Source organism: Lactuca serriola, chromosome 9 (genome assembly GCF_051521515.1).
Source record: "Lactuca serriola cultivar US96UC23 chromosome 9, Lser_US96UC23_V15, whole genome shotgun sequence".
Taxonomy (NCBI): Eukaryota; Viridiplantae; Streptophyta; class Magnoliopsida; order Asterales; family Asteraceae; genus Lactuca; species Lactuca serriola.
In genome coordinates, this window is record NC_136416.1 from 159844052 (window position 1) to 159863385 (window position 19334).

The window sequence follows — 19334 nt, forward strand, 5'->3', positions numbered from 1 at the left end:
ATTTATTAAAAGGTCCAAGGCTGTAGCTATAAAAGGTGATGGGTTTGTATGGATAAAAATATTATAAGATACCTTATTTAACAATTCAAAAAGAACTGTTCTAATTGTTAAAAAGTCAACGGTTGTGGCACTGGAAGGTGCTACGTTTGTCTGGATAAAAAGATTACAAGATTCCTTATTTGAAGGATTCAGAAACAACTGTTCTACTTGATGCGATTAGGGAGACATCTTGTAAATAATTAAAAATTTTGGATAGCTGACTTTTTTTGATCCTTTTTAAAAAATGGTGGTGCTGTCATAAATTATAATTTTGAACCCTTATGCATATTTTCTGTCAAAAGAGTGAACATAAGTCGTTATTTAATTCCATTTCGCATTAGAATACCTTCACATCTCTACCCTAATAAATGAAAATGTTATTGCCACTTGTCATTCTCTCATTTATTTGGTCACATGTCATTTTGTCATAATTTTGAAATATATTTATTTTCCACTTGTCAATTACTTCATTATTCATTTCCACTATATCATTAATTTAGTTTCCATAAATTAAACCTACTATAATAACTATTAATTTCAAATTTCAAATTTGAAATTTGAAATTTCAATTTTAATTTCAAATAAATTTACACTTTAAACATTTGTATTTAACATTTTATTATAATAAATCGTTTAGTACACGGGTCTAACAATTAAACACATAATTTTAATTAATGTATTTTTTGCATGTTTTTTTTTTTTTTCATAATTTTCACTTATTTCATATTTCAAATTCAAATAAACTCTTCATTTAATCGCTTCTGTTTAACATTATGTTTTAATTAACCCGTATAATATACTGGTTTCACAACTAGTATAATAAATATGTAATAATTTTCCAAAAAAAAAAAGTTTTAAAATTGCAAAATGGAAAGAAGAGTAACTGAGAAATGTTAAAATAATTTCCAAGGGGCTGCGTATGCAACTTTCAATACTCGATGGCCATGAAGAATTTGCACGACCTTTGTAGGGCCAGAGATCTCTAGGAGAAGACAACAAGCTTCCATGTGACGCCATGAAGAATTACTACCAAATTAATGTATATACGGATACAGATAATGTATCAATGTTCATACTTATTACATACCTGAATTTTCCGGCAGCTGTAGTTAGGTTGAAGTGGTAGATGACCGGTACCAAGCCTTACTGTGGCGGTTCAGTTATCGGAATCGAAATGTACTGCGGATCGAACTACCGATCCTCCGTCAAATAGCCTCCTTCCTTCAATTTTTTTTGTCGGACTTAAGAGCTGCTGCTCTGATTTTTGATGTTTCGAGGGGAGGGGAGGGTTTTTGGGGGGAGAGAGGAAATATCGATAGACCAAAATGGACCCTTTAGATTTGTTATTACTAAAACTTCCCCAAACGATGATGAATTTTATCATTCAAGCCCTTAAAAGTTAAAAGACTATAACAGGTGTTAATCAAATGGTCCTTTAACTATGTTTAAACCGACATGTCTGCTTGTTATCACATATTTTTCAAAATTTCTTATAAGTTTCAAAAGACCGAATCTAACTCTTCTAAGACCAATTTGATTCAATTAAACATATTAATTCTTCTAATTATACACTTGTTCAATTACATTTAACAAGCTTGATTATAGTTATATTTTTCATTTGTTTATTCATAAAATTCAAACGTTAATCAGAGATATATTTTTTTAGTTTACACTTCCAACATTAAAAAATTTACAAAAATGTCCAAAAATGGTGAGTCTTTTATGTTAAGTGGCTAAAAAAAACTATTAACCAAATTCAATGGGCGTTATGTAATTTTAACTAGTTAACAGGCGATGGAATAACTGTGGACATTTTTCTTTTTTTATCTCAATAGCCAAAATGACAAAGTTCAAATAATCGACATTTTGTTTAGAACATTGTGGCCAAGGCGAGAAAATCAAAAGCCACAATATATATGATAATAATTTTATGTTTCTCATAGCACATCTCCTTACCAAAAAAATATATGGTTCCACAACTACATAAAAATCAGGCTTAGATTAGTACTAAAATTAATATTTAGTGTAACCATTATTTAAATTACTGGTTAGTTTCAAAATCGACCTCATTTGAGGAGCTTATTTTCGTGTCAGTGTAGGAGTGTAACATGATGTCAGATTAGGAAGCAAACATGGGTGAAATTTTGATAAGCTTAAAAATGATATTAGGAAGCAATCATGGGTGAAATTTTGATAAGCTTAAAAATGATAATATTTGACAAGCATGTCCTCCCTAATAATTAAAGATCTTTTTGTCAAATGTCACATTCTCATTTATTTTGCCACATGTAATTTTATGATTATTTTAAATTAATTTTTATTCCACATGTCATTTTATGGTTTTTTTATTTTATTAAATTATAAATAGCATTTATATTCAATAATAAATGCATATCAATTTTATTAATAAACTTTCCTTCTAATTTTAAAATTACCAAATTAAAGATTTATTAATTTTTTTTATTTATTTATCTAAATTATTTGTTTAAATTTAAAAAAGAAAAAAAACACTTTAATTTTTATAATTCAACATTTTCTTACTTTTCTTATAAATTCATATTTTTCAAAATTTAGAATTTCGTATTTAGTTTTTTTTTTTAAATAAACTCATGTAATAATGGGTCTTACAACTAGTGTGGCTAACATGAAGGAGAGTTGTGAAAAAGATATATGAACTAGTATCGCGTCATATTTTGATGATTCCATTTTTACCCCTATTGGAAAAGCAATAGTCCCTTAAAATTCTGATGATTCAATTTCATCCCCTGTTTCTGGATTTGAATATTTTGTCCAAATTTAATTTTTCCAAAATCATCATGAACATAACCAATCTATTAAAACATCCCCAATAGCTTCCTCTAGCACTAGTGAATAGTTTGACTCAGGTCAAACATTTTTTTCAATTAATTCATCTTAGTTTGGAACATATTTGTACAAATCAAAACTTGTTTATGATCTTACATCACTTATAAAATCATATTGAATTTATTTATAACATGTCATCTACAAATTAATATCAAATTTCAACCATTTTCGTAAACAACACAGTTTGACTTTCTGAAGAAGTCAAATGTGTCAACTAAACACCATGAGTAAGCTTGCAGTAACTTGAATCTTTTGTCCTATATGGCTATATCCATCTACTTTGATCTCTTCTCAATTTCCACTCAAAAACCGTGATGTTTCCATCTCTTCTTTTATAGGCATAAAGTTAGTATGTCAATTATGGCTTCTCAAGTTGGTGACGTGTCCTTCAATGCCTCATAAATGAAATTGAGACTGAAGGAAACTTGGACTTCATTATGGCATGTGAAGAGAGCATAATCCTTTGATTCAGTGAAGTGGCGAGGGGTGTTATTCTTATGGTTATAACAATTTCGATTCTAATTTCTTCATTTTATTCACGAGTTACTGGTTTGGTGAGTTGCTGAGTTAAGCACAAGGTGAAACCCCTGTTCCCAGCTTCAAATTTTGTCCTAATTTGGATTTTTCAAAATCATTCTTTGATTTATGTACTTTAATAGAACATTCCATGAATAATCAGTGAATTCCACAAAAGTCAATAACTTAACTTAAAAGTAAAATATATTTATGTTCAACGAGTTCATCTGAATTTGGAACATACTTGTGGACATCAAAACTTATTTATCATCTTATATAATATAAATAATTCCTAAACTTACTATTAACATGATCACATCCAACCTCGTATCAAAATATCACTATCTTCATGAAGAACACAGTTTGACTTTTTGAAGAAGTCAAGTGTATTATGAAATCAATTTATTTTACTATAAATTCTACACTGTTTCAAAGGTTTTACTTAATACACATTCCAAATTAGGGTTCAAACCTTAATTCAACAGTATATAACTTGTCTTATAGACTTGAATCGTTTCTAATACTTTCATATTGCTTCCATTGTCACCTTGTGTATTGATTGCTTCCTGGTCATCAAAACTCCTAATTGCAGGAAATTGTTCAAGTTTTAGGATCGATAGTAACCCTAACAAAATTTCAAATGCAGAATATGGAAAAAGAAAATGAATACAATTATTTCGGTATCTGTGTTGTTAGGATTTTAATCAAAATCTACTTCTTGAATTGTGACTCTGTAGAGTCCATGAAAAAGAAATGTCAACTTTTGGTCGGTTCTTCTCCAATTTAACAAAAACGACAAATAAACTACCGTATGAAGGCAAGCTTAAAACTATAACCCGAATTCTTAAGTATCCATAGTACGTAGTTGTATATTTTTTGTTACTATAATTACTGATTTTCGACTTAAAATTTGGTTATTGTCGTATCAATCTCAATTAAAACCAAATCAAGATAAAATGATGAATAGAAAACAGAGAAAGTACCTGTTACAATAGTTTTTTTTTTTTTTATTTATTTATTTATTTTTTTTTATTTTTTTTTTATGAATTGACTTTTCCAGGCCTTAGAAGCTTCTCAGAATCATCTGTAGAGGCACAGTCTTCATGATTCAAATCTCTACGTACCACATCATTTTCTCTTCTAAGTATTGTATCTCGGTTGTAATAAAACCAAACGACCAAAGAAGCTCTCTTGGCCCAAAAATACACAGTCCTTTCAACAAAAAAATGCTCTGTGGAAGATGACTTATGTATGTACCTTCTAAATTCAGCACTTTTAGACATTTCATCTTACAAATTCTATTGGGGATATCCCGTAAAACCTTACACTCCACTAAGATCAGCTTCTTTAAACCTTCTAATCGGCCTAGATCCTCCGGCAACTTCTCAAGCAGAGAACAATGATTAACTTTGATAGATTCTAGATGCTTCAACTTAAAAATGCTATCCGGAAGACGTTTAATATTTGTATATGACAAACTTAGCTTCTGTAAACATTCTAAGCGGCCAAGATCCTCGGGTAACTTCTCAAGAAGTGAACAGAATTTAAGTTTAAGAGATTTCAGATGTTTCAATGTACAAAAGCTATCTGGAAGTTGTCTAATCTTTGTCGACAACAAGCTTAGCTCCTCCAGACATTCTAATGCGTCAAGGTCCTTGGGCGCCTCGGGAATACTGCCTTCGAGTTTAAGCTTTCTTAATCGTTGTAACGCACAAATGCTTTGTGAAAACCTCTCAAGGTTTGTGCAAACACAAAGACCAAAAGAAATAAGCCACTCAAGATTTCTAGTCAATGAGGATCGATCTTCCTCATACCAACAAGTAAACCGAAACTTTGGCAAATTATTGTCCGGGTGAAACGGGCATCTTTCTAAGGACACAGCAGTCAGATGTAACTCAGCTAAAGGACCAACCTCAAGTGATTCATCCACAATACACAAAGTATCATCCTTTATACAAAACAAAAAAGAACTAAACCTCGGACAACCTCTTAAATCCAAGTAGACAAGTTTTTTTAGACATCCAGTGGCAGAGCAAAGTTCTACCAAATTAGAACATTCACTAAGATGTAACTTCTCTAGATTTGTAGTCAGCCCAAGGTCAAGGGTCCTTAACTTCGAACGACTAATGTAGAGGGACACGAGCTTTTGACATTCATCGGCCATGTGAATATATTCCAAATCAGAACAATTTCCAACATGTAACTTCTCCAGATTTGGAGCAAGACCAACGTCAAGGGTCCTCAACTTTGAATGACTAATGTAGAGGGATGCAAGCATTTGACATTCACCCGTCATACGAAGTTCTTCCAAACCAGAACAATTTTCAAGATCTAACTTCTCGAGATTGGGAGTCAGACTAACGTCAAGGGTCCTTAACTTCGAATGACTAATGTCGAGTGAAGTGAGCTTCTGACATTCATTGGCCATGTGAAGTTCTTCCAAATCAAAACAATTTTTTAGACCTAAATGCTTAAGATTCGGAGTCGAGCCAAGGCTAAGGGTCGTCACCTTTGAATTACTAATGTCAAGGAATGTGAGATTTTGACATTCATCGACCATGTGAAGTTCTTCCAAATCAAAACATTTTTTTAAATTTAGATACTCAATATTCGGAGTCAGCCCAATGCTAAAGGTCCTCAACTTTGAATTACTAATATCAAGGAATGTGAGATTTTGACATTCATCGGCCAAGAGAAGTTCTTCCAAATCATAACAATTTGTAAGACCTAAGTACTCATGGTTCGGAGTCGGCCCAAGGTCAAGGGTCCTCAACTGTGAACGCTTGATTTTGAGGGATTTGAGACTTAGACATGTATTGGACATGTGAAGTTCAAACAAATCACAACATTCAAGAATATTTAACAACTTGAGATTCGGAGCTAATCTAAGGTCAAGGGACCTCAACTTTGAATCACTAAGGTGGAAAGATCTCAGTTTGGAACAGGCACCCGGTATATGAAGTTTAGCAAAATCACATCCTCGAAGATTCAATGTCTCGAGATATGGAGTCAACCCAAGGTCAAGGGTTGTCAACTTTGAATCACTTAGGTCGAAGGATCTTAGCTTTGAACATTCAGTTGGCATGTGAAGTTCTACCAAATCACTACATCCTTGAAGATCCAAAGTTTCGAGATCTGGAGTCAGCCTAAGGTCAAGGGTCCTCAACTTTGAATGACTTAGGTCAAGGAATCTGAGCCTGTTAAGAACCTAACATAACCAAAAAAAAAGATGAATATTGGAGTAATAACAAAGCATTGAATGTGTGTTGAATCATAATGAAGCAATGAATGTGTAGAAATATAATGATGCAGAACAAGATCATTCAACAATAATTCTACCTTCCTTTCTCCCCCTTCCCAAAGTTGTACTATGTTGCTTGTAGCCATCCTAAGTGTAACAAGATTATTTCCTTCAAATGTTTTGGGTAGATAACTAAAAGGGTAACTGCTCCAATGCACATATCCTATAGTATTGGGAAAGTATTGGCTGACTTTATCATAATAAGACCAAAATCCTGGATGCACAAGAAGAAATATAAGTTCCTTCATCTTTCTGAGACCTTTCATCACAAGATCAAGGCCTATATCAGGATTTCGCAGCTGGAATCGTATACATCTTGTTGCTTTAGTACCCTGTAATCCAAAAACAGTCAGCCATCAAATATGTGTTGTAACAAAGGAAAATGTACTAGTTTCCTCCAACTTACAAATAAAGTTGATCCTTACCAAGTCATTAGCAAATATATGTTCAATTTCTTTGTTTCTCCACAATCTACTATGTTCGTTACGCTTATCAGGGTGCAGTCGACGAACAATATTCCTGCCCATTTCTGCCATATGGTCATGCATGACCACACGATCATTATTATCAATAGCTATCAAAGATTTTTGCTCCAGAACTTTTAAACCAGTTCTAGCATGAAATTGACAGCTTTCAAGAGCTTCTATTGCTAAGTCTTTCGGCCAACCTTTCAGTATGCATGCAACATCTAGGAATATTTCCTTGTAATCGTCCTCTAGAGCAGCGTAGCTTAATTCCAATTTTTTCATAGTTTCCATTAAGGGAATTGTTTTTAGTCTGTCTAAGGCATCTATCCATTCACTCTCATTTTTACCACAAAGAAACGAACCCAAAACTTTGATGGTTAAGGGAAGACCAGAAGCATAACTTACAACTTTTATTGATAGCTCCTTGTAAATATTAGTTGGAATCTCTCACATAAATGCATACCTACTAAAGAGGAAAAGTGCTTCCTTATCCGATAACAGATTGACATTGTGAATCAACTTCACTCCGTGTGCTACGAGCACTTGCTCATCTCTTGTTGTAATAATAATTCTACTTCCTGGCTTAAACCAATTAGGATTGGCTAACACTTCAAGTTGGTCTATATGATCCACATCATCTAGAACAATAACAACCTTTCTACCACGCATCACCCTCTTCATCCTGTTTTTCCCATCAGAAACACTACTTACTTTGATTCCTTGTTCATTTAAGACATCTGAAAGGACTTGATTTTGCAACGACTTCAAATCAGTGTTTGAAACTTCTCTGACATTCTCAACGAAGCTATTACCTTCGAACTGAAAGGATATTCGATCAAAAACAGCTCTGGCCAGAGTTGTCTTTCCACCACCTCCTATCCCCTTGATCCCTATCATGCGAACTTCATCAAAACCAGTTCTTAAAGATGATAAAACATCGTTGATCCTCGTCTCCATGCCTACTAAATTTTCATCAACACTGAAATTGATGGAGTGTAACTTTAGTGAAAGCTGTTCAACAATATTTTGAATGAACTTTGCCTCATCCCTGTATTCTAAAAAAGGTTTAATTAGCTTAACCAAGATGTCGCATACAAACGTACATGAAATAATAACATAATCATAGAATCATATTTAATGTTTAATTAATAACCTTTCAGCAATACTCTAATATTAGTGAGAATTTTTGACGATCCAAAATGGGTTTCCATGCATGTACAATACTTTTACATCCTAAATTAACGTAGATTACGAAGAAACAAAATGCCAAGGTACGCCAATTAACCTCAAGGACCTCTTTTGTCTAGTGAAGAAAAGTTGAAATTTTGAATTGAATCTGAATGGGAAATTATTGGGAATTATTTTGTCAGGATTTTCGCAGGTGAATAGCACTACTAAATTTTGCAACCGCGGAGTGTTGGGCGACTAGCAAGTAAACCCTACATTCAGTAGGATTTTTTTTATGGACCAAAATTATGTCGGTCAAAACAGAAGAATATTATAGAGATCTGGTGAATGAATTACCCATCAGCAGTATTCTTCAACTCCCACCCGGCCAAATCGGCTGCTTGTTTAAGAGCCTTCCTCCATTTCCCAGCAGCATCGTCCTTTTCATGTTTAGCAAAGGCTTCTTTAACTACTCCGCTTTGTTTGCGGACTTCGGTTGGTTCCACATCATAGAAGACAGGGTAAGCAGTATGTTCAGTTGTGTTGTGACACTCCATTATCTTCACAAGTTCATCCAAACACCAAGACGATGAGGCATAGCTCTTGGAGAAAATGATAATGTAGAATTTCGATTCTTCAATGGCTCTAATGAGCTCATCACTGATCCTTTCTCCTTTCTTAATTTTCTCGTCGTCCTTGTAAGTATGAATGCCTTTTTGCTTTAGAGCATAATAAAGATGACCAATGAAGTTTTTGCGAGTGTCTTCACCTCTAAAACTCAAAAATACATCATATTCAAAATTGTTGTGATGGTACAAAGTTGAAGAAGATGTAATTGCCATTACACATATGCTTGAAGGATATTGTAAAAATCTAATTTTTAATGGAACTATGGAAGGCGAAATGATTGCAGGGAAACTTGGTACGATGAAACTCAAGAATCTGTTAGGTGGAGAAAGAAAAAGAAAAGCCTCTTGATTCGTGACTGATATAATAAAAGGTAAAACAAAAATTTGCGTTAGAGGGAATCTTCCCACATTCCACTGGTGCCATTTCTATGTAATTCTTTTCCTTCAACACTTTTACTTTATGTGTTCAGGAATCAGGGATACATTTTTTAATAGTTGATTTGCCATCCATCCTATTAATGGTGCTTTTTGCCAGCTAAAATTTTAGGAACACTTTAATCAAATCGTATATAGAAACTAGAAAGGGAAAAAACATATATGTTGTAATTTGTATGTGCGAATACGTATCTTTTAAAATTCCTTTAAAGGTCGTATTTCAACTATTTCAAGTAGAAGTATATGTTTGTTCTTTACATAAAATATTACTTTCTTAAATCTATACAATATAATTCTTAAATTCCAAACATATATAATACATTATAATTAATATGACTCAGATCTAATCCACATAATATACACTACTAGAAACTTGAGTTTTAGCGACGGATATAGCGACGGATAAATTCTGTAGCAAAGTTTAAGGCTTATAGCTAGGGATTTACGACAGATGTGCGATGTTTTAGACATTTACTTTATTTATTCCACATATTTCATTTGAGCGAGGGTTTATCGAGGGATCAACTATGGATTTCGCAAGTGTTTATTGGCGTACCTCAATCCCTCGCTAATCGGTAGAAAATGAAGGCATTTCAGCGAGGGTTCAGCGACAGATGGAGAAATTGTCGATTTTTGCCATCTGGTATGCATTTAGCGAGAGAACGCCGACAGAAATTATTTTTGGGGTACGCGCGTTTTTGTTTTTCAATCACCGATCTCTTGCTGAAATTGGCGCAACCCAATTCCAGTTTCACAAAATTGCTATAAGTTTCCTTCCCTCCCAAATCCGATTTATCACTTTGGAGTTAGTTCCTTATTCCATGTTAACCTAATATCACCATCTCCTTTCAAACAGATGACAACACAACTCATCGTTGATGCTTCTGATTCCGACAACCTCCATAAAATCTAAAAGTAATTTTCATTAAGCTCTGATTCAAGTAAATCTCTTGATTTTCTTTTATTTAGTCGTATATTAGGTTAGGTTTAGTTAAGTTGCACAATATAGTGTGTTAGGGTTTAATTTCCCCCTTTTCTTGTTTCAATCGTCATCCTTCTTATACCTCAACATCATATGCACATTCATGTTGAATCGATTGCATCATGTAATTAAAACCTCTATTTGTGATTACTGAATCGATTGTATCATGTAATTTAAACTTGTTTCATGTTTTAAAGTAATTCTTCGTGCTTGTTGTGTTTCAATCGCTAATTCCATTTCAGAATTAGTCAAAGGCTACTAACATACTATACTCAACTGCCTATATTTCTAATGGTTGTGGAATTTTGATTTTTTAAGTTTCGATTTTCATGTTCATTTGATTTCTTCAAGTTGTTACAGGCGAACCACATGTTGCCCAAAGCTCATGCAACAATTGAAATTATCAGCGACTCCCACCATAAACATCAAATAGGTTTTCTTCTTCTCTTACTCTTCTTCTTTCTGTCTGTGTTCTTGATTTTCCCTTACAAGTGGTGAGTGCTTGGATTTGATCAATCTAGGGTTCACATTTTGATAATTTATAACTGAATCATTGAACTGAGGTCAATTAAGCCATTTTTAGTGTTTTTTGTTTGGTTACAGGGTTGGAATGACATCTCGGATTGTCGAGGCAGTATGAGAACTATCTTCACACCACCCCTGCTATTCTTTTAACCCTAAACGCCACTCATATAGATTCACCACCACCAGCTCTTCTCCCTCATCTTTCCTTATTGCATAAAATTGTTTTTCCTATGAATTAACTGTAAGGCTGCTGCAATATGTGGTAGTTCTAGATTCTTTTTTATTTGTTATGGAAAATCCTGTAGCCACCTGACTACTACTGAAGACCGAATATTATTACACATACTTATAGACAGGAGAAAACAACTTTCCTGCTCTTAAAGTCACAGTAACACACCTGTGCCAATTTTTCATCAAAATATCTTGTCTTCAATGAAACTTAAAGTTCAACTTTTCCCTGTTGATGAAACTACACGTAGAGCCTTGGGAATGGTAAGAAACAATAATAAATTTTGTACTTTATCTCTATCTGTATAATAATAATAATAATAATAATAATAATAATTTTTTGTTAGGACAATCACAACTCGCATCTGGAGCTGACTTTAAGTACACATAAAGAAAATATCATCGGTTTTGGAACATATGACATGTAAATGGGCTAGCTCTACTATAGCAGCATCTGGAGAATTAAAACTTGTGCCTTATGATGCTTAAACATCAAATCTTTCCAATTCTCAGAAATGGAATCATGATTCCGTCTTAATTGGGAGCCCTCCGATTTTCCGTTTAAGGTTTCTCTCTCTTTAATTTTTCATTTCTTTTTAACAACAATTTTTACAACATTCTAAGAAAAATTATTGATCATGGTTTTTGTGTTTTTTAAGGTATGGTTGGTTTGGTAAGGGTGAAGAACATAACAACACTAACAATGGTATTGGTATTGGTGGAAGTGTGGGAATGGGATTGCCCACCACCTTTTTTCTTATTCTTCCTATAAACCTTCTGTATGCTTTGTTGGGTGTCAGTCTATTTGAAACTTCTTGCTTTTTTATTAAAATACAAAGATATAAATGCCTTCCTCCTCCTCTTCATCATCAGAAATATCCATATAAAGCTTGTTTGGTCCTACTAACTAATGCTTTTTTTTTTCTTGATTCATGTTGCAGGATCACCATAAGCTCATACACACATGGCCTGTGCACAAAAAAGAAACCTGGCTAAAGAAAAACAGCATAAGGATCATGTGTAAAGCATATTATTTTGGTTTATTTAACTGAACAGGAGATAATCTGAATCTGGGGTAGTCAAAAAAATTAAAGAAGGCAACCTGCATTTACCTTTGTAGTTATTTAGAAGAGTTCCTGATAGCCTGTTACCTTGTTTTTTTTCCTGTAATGGTAGAGTGCTGACAAACCATTTAAACTCTTTTTTACTAGTGAAGCAAAATTTTCAGTGATACATGATTCTAAGTGAATCCAAGGTGTATCTTGAGGTCCTTTCTCAAAAGCATTCTATCACAAACTCAATCATGATCATGTTTTTGACTATTTCAACAATTGGTTGCTTGCAAGGTATGTATTTTTCACATGTGAAACAAATTGAAAGAGACACTAAGACGATTAACCGTTATGCTCCCTTTTATTTGTGTTTGATTAACAACGGATAATCTTTTCTTCACAATTGTACATAATCATGGAAACTTGTTTATTATCTGTGATCATTCTTGTCCTTAAATGAAACTTGCAAACAATTGATACACTAGAAGTTTGCCCTCAGATCCATCTCAACTGTTATGGAATGAAAGATTAGTGTTTAATTATGCATATTTTTATTAGAAAACCTTGGTTTATGATTTGTTATTATATATAGATATTTGTATAATTTTTAAGGTAATTTACAATTTTGGTCCTTATGATTTTTAATGTAATTATCAGTGGCTTGTTTACAACTATCTTGGAGAGGGGTGATGAAATGACTTTTCTCTGATCCAAAGTCTACTGCCAAAGTTTATGTAAGTTATTTCTCATTTATTTGATATAAAAGAGAACTCTATTATTTTTTGTAAAAGATTGTTGGGTCCGACTCTATTTACATGAATATAAACTTTAGATAATATGTGAAATTGTGCTGATAAAGAAGGGTAGTTCTATAATTTTCTTCCTAATTAAAAATCTTGTAGATGCTCTGTAATAGTCAACACAAATGTTCAAAGAATCAAATGCTAGGAGAAAAGACAATTTCCGAAGACCAGTATGCAAACACGGTATTTTCTTTCACCAACATATATTACCATTTACTTTTTGGTCGGAATGGGAATTGAATTCCATTCCGGTCCAACACTTGGTTTCAAACGCTTCCAACAAAGTCTCCTTCCATTGCAGGAATAAGTAAGTGGCACTTGGTTTGCCTAATTCAATGAGATTGAATAGGAATCGGAATCCAATTCCATTCCAATCCTTCTTTCGGATGCAAGATATGAAACAATAGAAAAGATATATTCGGAAATGCAAAATATGAGAGGAAATGCAGAAATATGTTTATATTATACTTTGAAATCAAATAGCAATGAGTGTTTAACTTTGGTATTTCATTGTTAATGTTTGGATTTGGATTATATATTTATTTGATGTTTTTGGTATTTAAATGATAATGTTTGATTTGGGATTGTATAATTCTTTTTTGTTTTAGATTTGTAATACAAAAAAAATAAAAAATAAAAAATAAGTTGATATTACTCATTTGCGAGGGATCAGCAATGGAAAAGAAAAAAAATCATATATTAAATTTGAGAGGGATCAGCGACAGAATATAAAAGAACATAGAATAGAGTTTTGCGAGGGATTAGCGACGGATTAATGGTGCTGAGTTTTGTCGCAGATGTCCTAAATAATTGTATCAAGTGACGAATTTGCAATGGATGATCCGTCGCTAAGGTCGTCGCAAGGAAAAAGTAATCCATCGCTAGGTTATTAGCCACACTCTAATTGGCTAGAGAGTATGTTTATCGCTTATCCGTCGCAATCGTCCTTTAGCGACGGAATAGCAACGGATTTTTCCGTCTGTGAAACCCCTGTTTCTAGTAGTGATATTATATACTCAGATCTAATTCATATATAATAATATGATATATTATAATATACTGAGATCTAATTTATATATAATATGCTATAAAATATGTTAGATCTAATATTTCTATATGTTAAAAATTCTGGAAGTTATGACTTCAACTAACCGTTACTTGCATGTTTCTTTTTCAAAATTTGAACTTAGATATCCTTCCTTGTGCTAAATAAAAGTGAACATCCCAAGTTCAGAAGCAAGAGTTCGGGGTAGTAAAGTGTTATTATGTCACACCTCCAAACCAAGGATGGGGGAAACGTCCAGGGGTGGCGGACTTCATGTATAGTATCATAACAACGAGTATATTAGTGATCAAAGCAATACAACCAATCATAAATATAATCGGAAAAGAATTACATAATTTCAAGTGTTACATATTTCAATGATTGATTACAACATGATATGAAAAATAATTGTTCAACGCCGTAGCGTACCATCCTCAAAAGCTTGTGATTTCCTGGTTTTGTTGATTCTCTGATAATACAAGTAGTTTTGAAAAAGTGTCAACAATTAAGTTGGTGAGTTCATAAGCTTTTTAGATGAAGAGTTTGGAAACCGATCTTTGTAATGAGTTGTGTGTTACCAAGAAAAATCCAATATTTTCCTTACAAGAGTGATGTGTAGTCTTAAATGCCAAGACCGAAATGTACAAGTAATATCCATACTTATTGATATAAAAAGTGGTTTTAAATTGACATAAAACCCTTAATGATTTGAGAAAATCCCCATAAACTTTATGTGTTGTTAACTTCCTATGTGAGTCGCTATAACCATACTATGACTAATGAACATGCCATGACGTTTCTCAGGCGTCGAAAAAGATAATGACACATGTCACCTCAGAACTACCGGTTTAGTTGTTGCATGCAGTTCAGGTGTGGGTTTGTCAGACCCAATATAGATCTATACACAACTATCACATTCTCCCTACAAGAGACTCTGGTTATAACTACCAGGAATTTTAACCTGTACTCTAGGAGTACTGAGAAGAATGTCTCACAATGTACATTAACAAGTTTACGTGTAGTGTGCGTGAGTGTAAAACCTTTTTTCCACAAGTGCGACCCTTCTGACTCCCCTTCCTGGAGTTAGCGGCCCTAAATCGTTTCGGTGCAGGCTGTGACTGCGTCGGGGCCTATCTCTGCTCCCTCAACTGTAACTCAATCTCCAACTTACACCACATAGCGACCTCTTGTGACTCCAGCAAAGTATAACATCGTTGGGTAGCAACGAACTGTCCGATGTCAGTCTTGAGCATGCTCAAATAACGAGTCATCTGAGCTTGCTCGGATGCAAACTCCAGGCAAAACATCGCCCTCTCAGTGAACATGCGGGTGATCTCCGTCACCGTCTTTATACCCTGTCTCAGATCCAAGAACTCCTGTGACAGCTGCTCCCGCTCAACCCGCGGAATGTAGCGAGCGCAGAGCATCTCCCTGAACTGATCCCAAGTAACTGCCACTCGCTGCTCATCAGAATATGACCCCGTCATCAATCTCCACCAGTCCTTTGCTCCGGACCTTAGCTGGTTCAGAGCACATCTAACATTCTGGTAAGAAGGACATAAGCATGTGAAGAAACATCCCTCCACGTCAGACAGCCACCTCATAGCTATGATCGGGTCCTGGGTCCCATCGAAAGTTGGGGGCTTCATGTTATTGAAGTTTTGGTACTAAAAAGCCCATCATGCCCTCGTACTTGCAGCCACCACGGCTGCGGAGGCTATAGTAGCCGCAGTCTCAACAATGGTTGCGTATCTGTCATCAAAATACTCCATCATGGCGGTCTTATTAGACCTGAACATCTTTGGAATCTGACCTCGGACAATCTCAATCACCTCCTCGGAGATGATCTCCCTGACACGATCCTCTGTCAATGCTGGCCCTCCGTGACTGCCAGCTCCTGATCCTGACTCAGATCCGGTTTTAAATCGCCTCGTAACCACCATACTGAAAATACACAAGGAAGATATCAGATAATCCACATAAATAACGTGGAACCAACTTCCAACTAAACCCTAGGGGTTGTGACTTCCTTGCTACGCGTATGGGTCATGTGCTTTCAGTAGTACGAGACCATACTACCTTCCACACCTACCCTCATTTGCCTCATGTATCATCACAATGCCCTAACAATACACATAAGCATGGCGAGCGCTCTATCCTCACTCCTAGAGGGAGGCTAAATATCTCATAACCGACCGAACGACCCCGCAAAACTCATTCGTGAAACTTCCACCAACCCTGCAACACTTGTGTATGCTAGTCATACATAACGCTGGAACCTATACACTTTCGAATATTTGATCCTACCATAAGCCCTTCATCAAACAAGAATAGGAAATAAGGCTACACCAAACATTCTTAGGCTATAAGATCTTAATTATGTACAACTATGATGCATACACTAAGCAACTACAGTAATGATGTTAATTTCATATAAGGAAATTCTAGGCTATCAGGCATCATATAATCAAGCAATTCTATCATGCAATTCCTGAAGATCCCTAGCCTATAACTATCATGTTGTTCTAACATATCACAGTATCAAAAAACTGCATGGTATTTTGGGGTCTACTTACTCGCTCCGGTTGATCGTACACTCTGCATCCTCCTTTCGTAGTTTGAAAACCATTTGAAAATCCTTTCCTTAATTTGAGACTGGACTCACACGAGTGTTCCTCTGATTCACTCAAACTAAGGCTCTGATACCAACTATTAACATCCATAAAATTCATAAAAATTTATTACTTTTTCAATCATTCTGAAACGCCATTAAATTACAAAATGTTTTCAAAATAGTTCCATATCATAGTATCCCAGAAATCAAAATCATAAAATGCAAGGAGGTGCACGATCAAACCTTCGCCTTCCTGCGATCATCGAGCACCTGAAACAAAATCCAAAACTACAAGCCCAAAGCTTAGTGAGTTCCTCCAAAATACCCGCACAACAAATAACATACATATAATAACAACATACTATGGGCCCAATCAACCATCAGGGTGGAATGCCCCAGACACTCAACCATCGGGTTGGAATGCCAACATACTATGTGTCCACTCATCATCGGGATGGTATACCCTCGGCCCACAATCATCGGGTTAGGATGCCCACATACTATGAGTCAAATCATCCTCGGGATGGAATACTATCGGCCCACAACCATCGGGTTGGAATGCCTTGGTCTGTTGGCTCTCGCACAAAGCAGATAAGCCTCAACCACTAATCAATCATGTGTACATATATCAGATAATCATATAACAATCTACAAACAGACAAACTGATCTACAGATCACTAAGCATACAAATATCCTATCTACCAGGATACCGATCTAACTGATCATAACCACATAAAACTATCCTATCTACCAAGATACCGATCTAACAGATCACACTAACAATAAAGCAGGATAACAATCTAAAGGGTCGGACTTGGTGCCTTCGACCCTTGAGTATAGTGAGGAAAACTCACCTCACAACGTCGAAAGGAACTGAAAAGATCAAACTCCCGAAACACGGCTCCAAACACCAACACCTACAACCACCATTGATCCAATTCCATCAATTCCCAAATTACCAAAATACCCTCAGAAGTCAAAATTGGTCAACCCTTGGTCAAATTCAAAGTCAACGGTCAAGGTCAATAGTCCATGTTGATGCAACTCGTCGAGTTCCTTTGGAACTCAAAAGATAATGAAAACCCCAGTCAACTCGCCGACTTACCAGACAACTCGTCGAGTTACCAGACAACTCGTCGAGTCCATGCAACGTCCAGAATCTCGGGAAAACCCTAACCAACTCACTGAGTTATCTGACTAACTCGTCGAGTCCATGCAGAATCCAGAAATCGGGAAACCCTCATCCAACTCGTCGAGTTGCATCAGTCCTTTCCCCATTCATATGCTTTTAAGCTAAACCAAGGCTCCAAACTGTAGATCTAGCCTCATAGGGTGTAGTTTCCATGTAAAGTTGCTAACTTTACATGCATGCAAGGCTTTAAGAAGCTAAAACACTCAAAACTAGCCTTAGAAAGAGTTTTAGGGCATGGAGAAGGGACAAGGCTTCATAAAGCTTGAGGCTTTATGTATTTGAGGGCCTAGAGGAGTCCAGATCTGAAGTTACAACTTCAAATCGTGCTCACAACCAGAAATGCTTCAAGGATAAGCTAGATATGACCCTAAAGTCTTGAATGAAGAGATATAACAAGAAAATGATAAAGGTAGTGACTTTTTACCTCCTTAAAGGATGCCAAAACGATGTAGATTTTGTATCTACACGCCCCTTCTCGTTCCAAGCTTCTAAATCTTCAAGTCTCGTCAAGAAACACACCAAAAACACACTTTTAGCTTCACACACACTTAAAATTGGGGTTAGCTCGATTAGGGTTTGCTTCTGGACGTGAAAAGGTGGTAAGGAGGCTGGAAAAGGGACATAAGGTCATTTAAATAGTTTGCAAACCCTAAAGATTAGGGTTTTCATAAACAACGTCAACTTGTCTAGTTGGGTCCTCCAACTCATCCAGTAGGATCCACAAATCACACAACCTGATCAATTTTCTACACTACGAGTTAGGGGCAACCAACTCGTCGAGTAGGTTCTAAAAATATGAATTTAAAACTTCAAATTAATACCTGTGATTCGGGATGTTACCGCTAGAATAGAATCCCAAATCAAACATCAAATCATTTGCTTCAAGTCAAGCAATCAACATGTTTTGAACAAAAACTAGAAATTAAGATTTCTTAGCCACACATGGCTAAGAACAAATCAATAAAAAAGAAAGATGGAATTGGAAATGTTTAATGCTTACAAAATGAAATCAAAAGTGTTTGCTTGTGGTTTTCAATTATTCGTAATCCTAATATAAATTATGTATTGTTATAATTGATCGATGGGGTTTTCAAAGTACGATGTTGTAACTAGTATATATGCTTGTGGTTGATTGATGAATATGATTCCCCATGAAAGTTATTGGAAGATAAATTATCTTTGTTTGCTTGTTGTAGAGTATGGTATAAGATCGAATTCTAGTTTTGGAAACTTAGCAGCTACATAATATTTTGGTATCAAGGCACTTCTTGATGATCTTATCATGATTGCTCAAATGACTATGGTGACATACAAAGGCAAGTGAGTTTGGTTCACCGCTATCTCCCTTTGTGGATACTATTGTAACCTTAACGTATTTCTATTATTTTCGATGCATGTAAGCATTATAAGTGGTTAATGTATTTTGGTAGTATGGGCGGTTTGGTTTCGTTTTTAGCCAAAATCAAATCATAA

At 35.0% G+C, this 19334-nt stretch overlaps 2 long non-coding RNA genes and 1 pseudogene across 4 annotated transcripts; 2 read left to right on the forward strand and 1 right to left on the reverse strand.

Annotated features, from left to right (window-relative positions):
* Positions 1–4462: 4462 nt before the first annotated feature.
* LOC145072332 (TMV resistance protein N-like) lies at positions 4463–9197 on the reverse strand (annotated as a pseudogene).
* Positions 9198–9899: 702 nt separating this feature from the next.
* LOC145072336 (uncharacterized) lies at positions 9900–11900 on the forward strand. 2 transcript variants are annotated; one of them, XR_013690988.1, is made up of 5 exons: positions 9900–10334; positions 10753–10834; positions 11005–11418; positions 11502–11720; positions 11814–11900. It is a non-coding gene; the product is annotated as an uncharacterized LOC145072336 (long non-coding RNA). The 2 variants fall into 2 exon arrangements; XR_013690987.1 differs by having other exon boundaries at positions 10762–10834.
* A 7-nt stretch (positions 11901–11907) lies between these two features.
* On the forward strand, positions 11908–13653 carry LOC145072337 (uncharacterized). Of its 2 annotated transcripts, XR_013690990.1 has the most exons (3): positions 11908–12940; positions 13109–13192; positions 13311–13653. It is a non-coding gene; the product is annotated as an uncharacterized LOC145072337 (long non-coding RNA). The 2 variants fall into 2 exon arrangements; XR_013690989.1 differs by having other exon boundaries at positions 11908–13192.
* The last annotated feature ends 5681 nt before the right edge of the window (positions 13654–19334 follow it).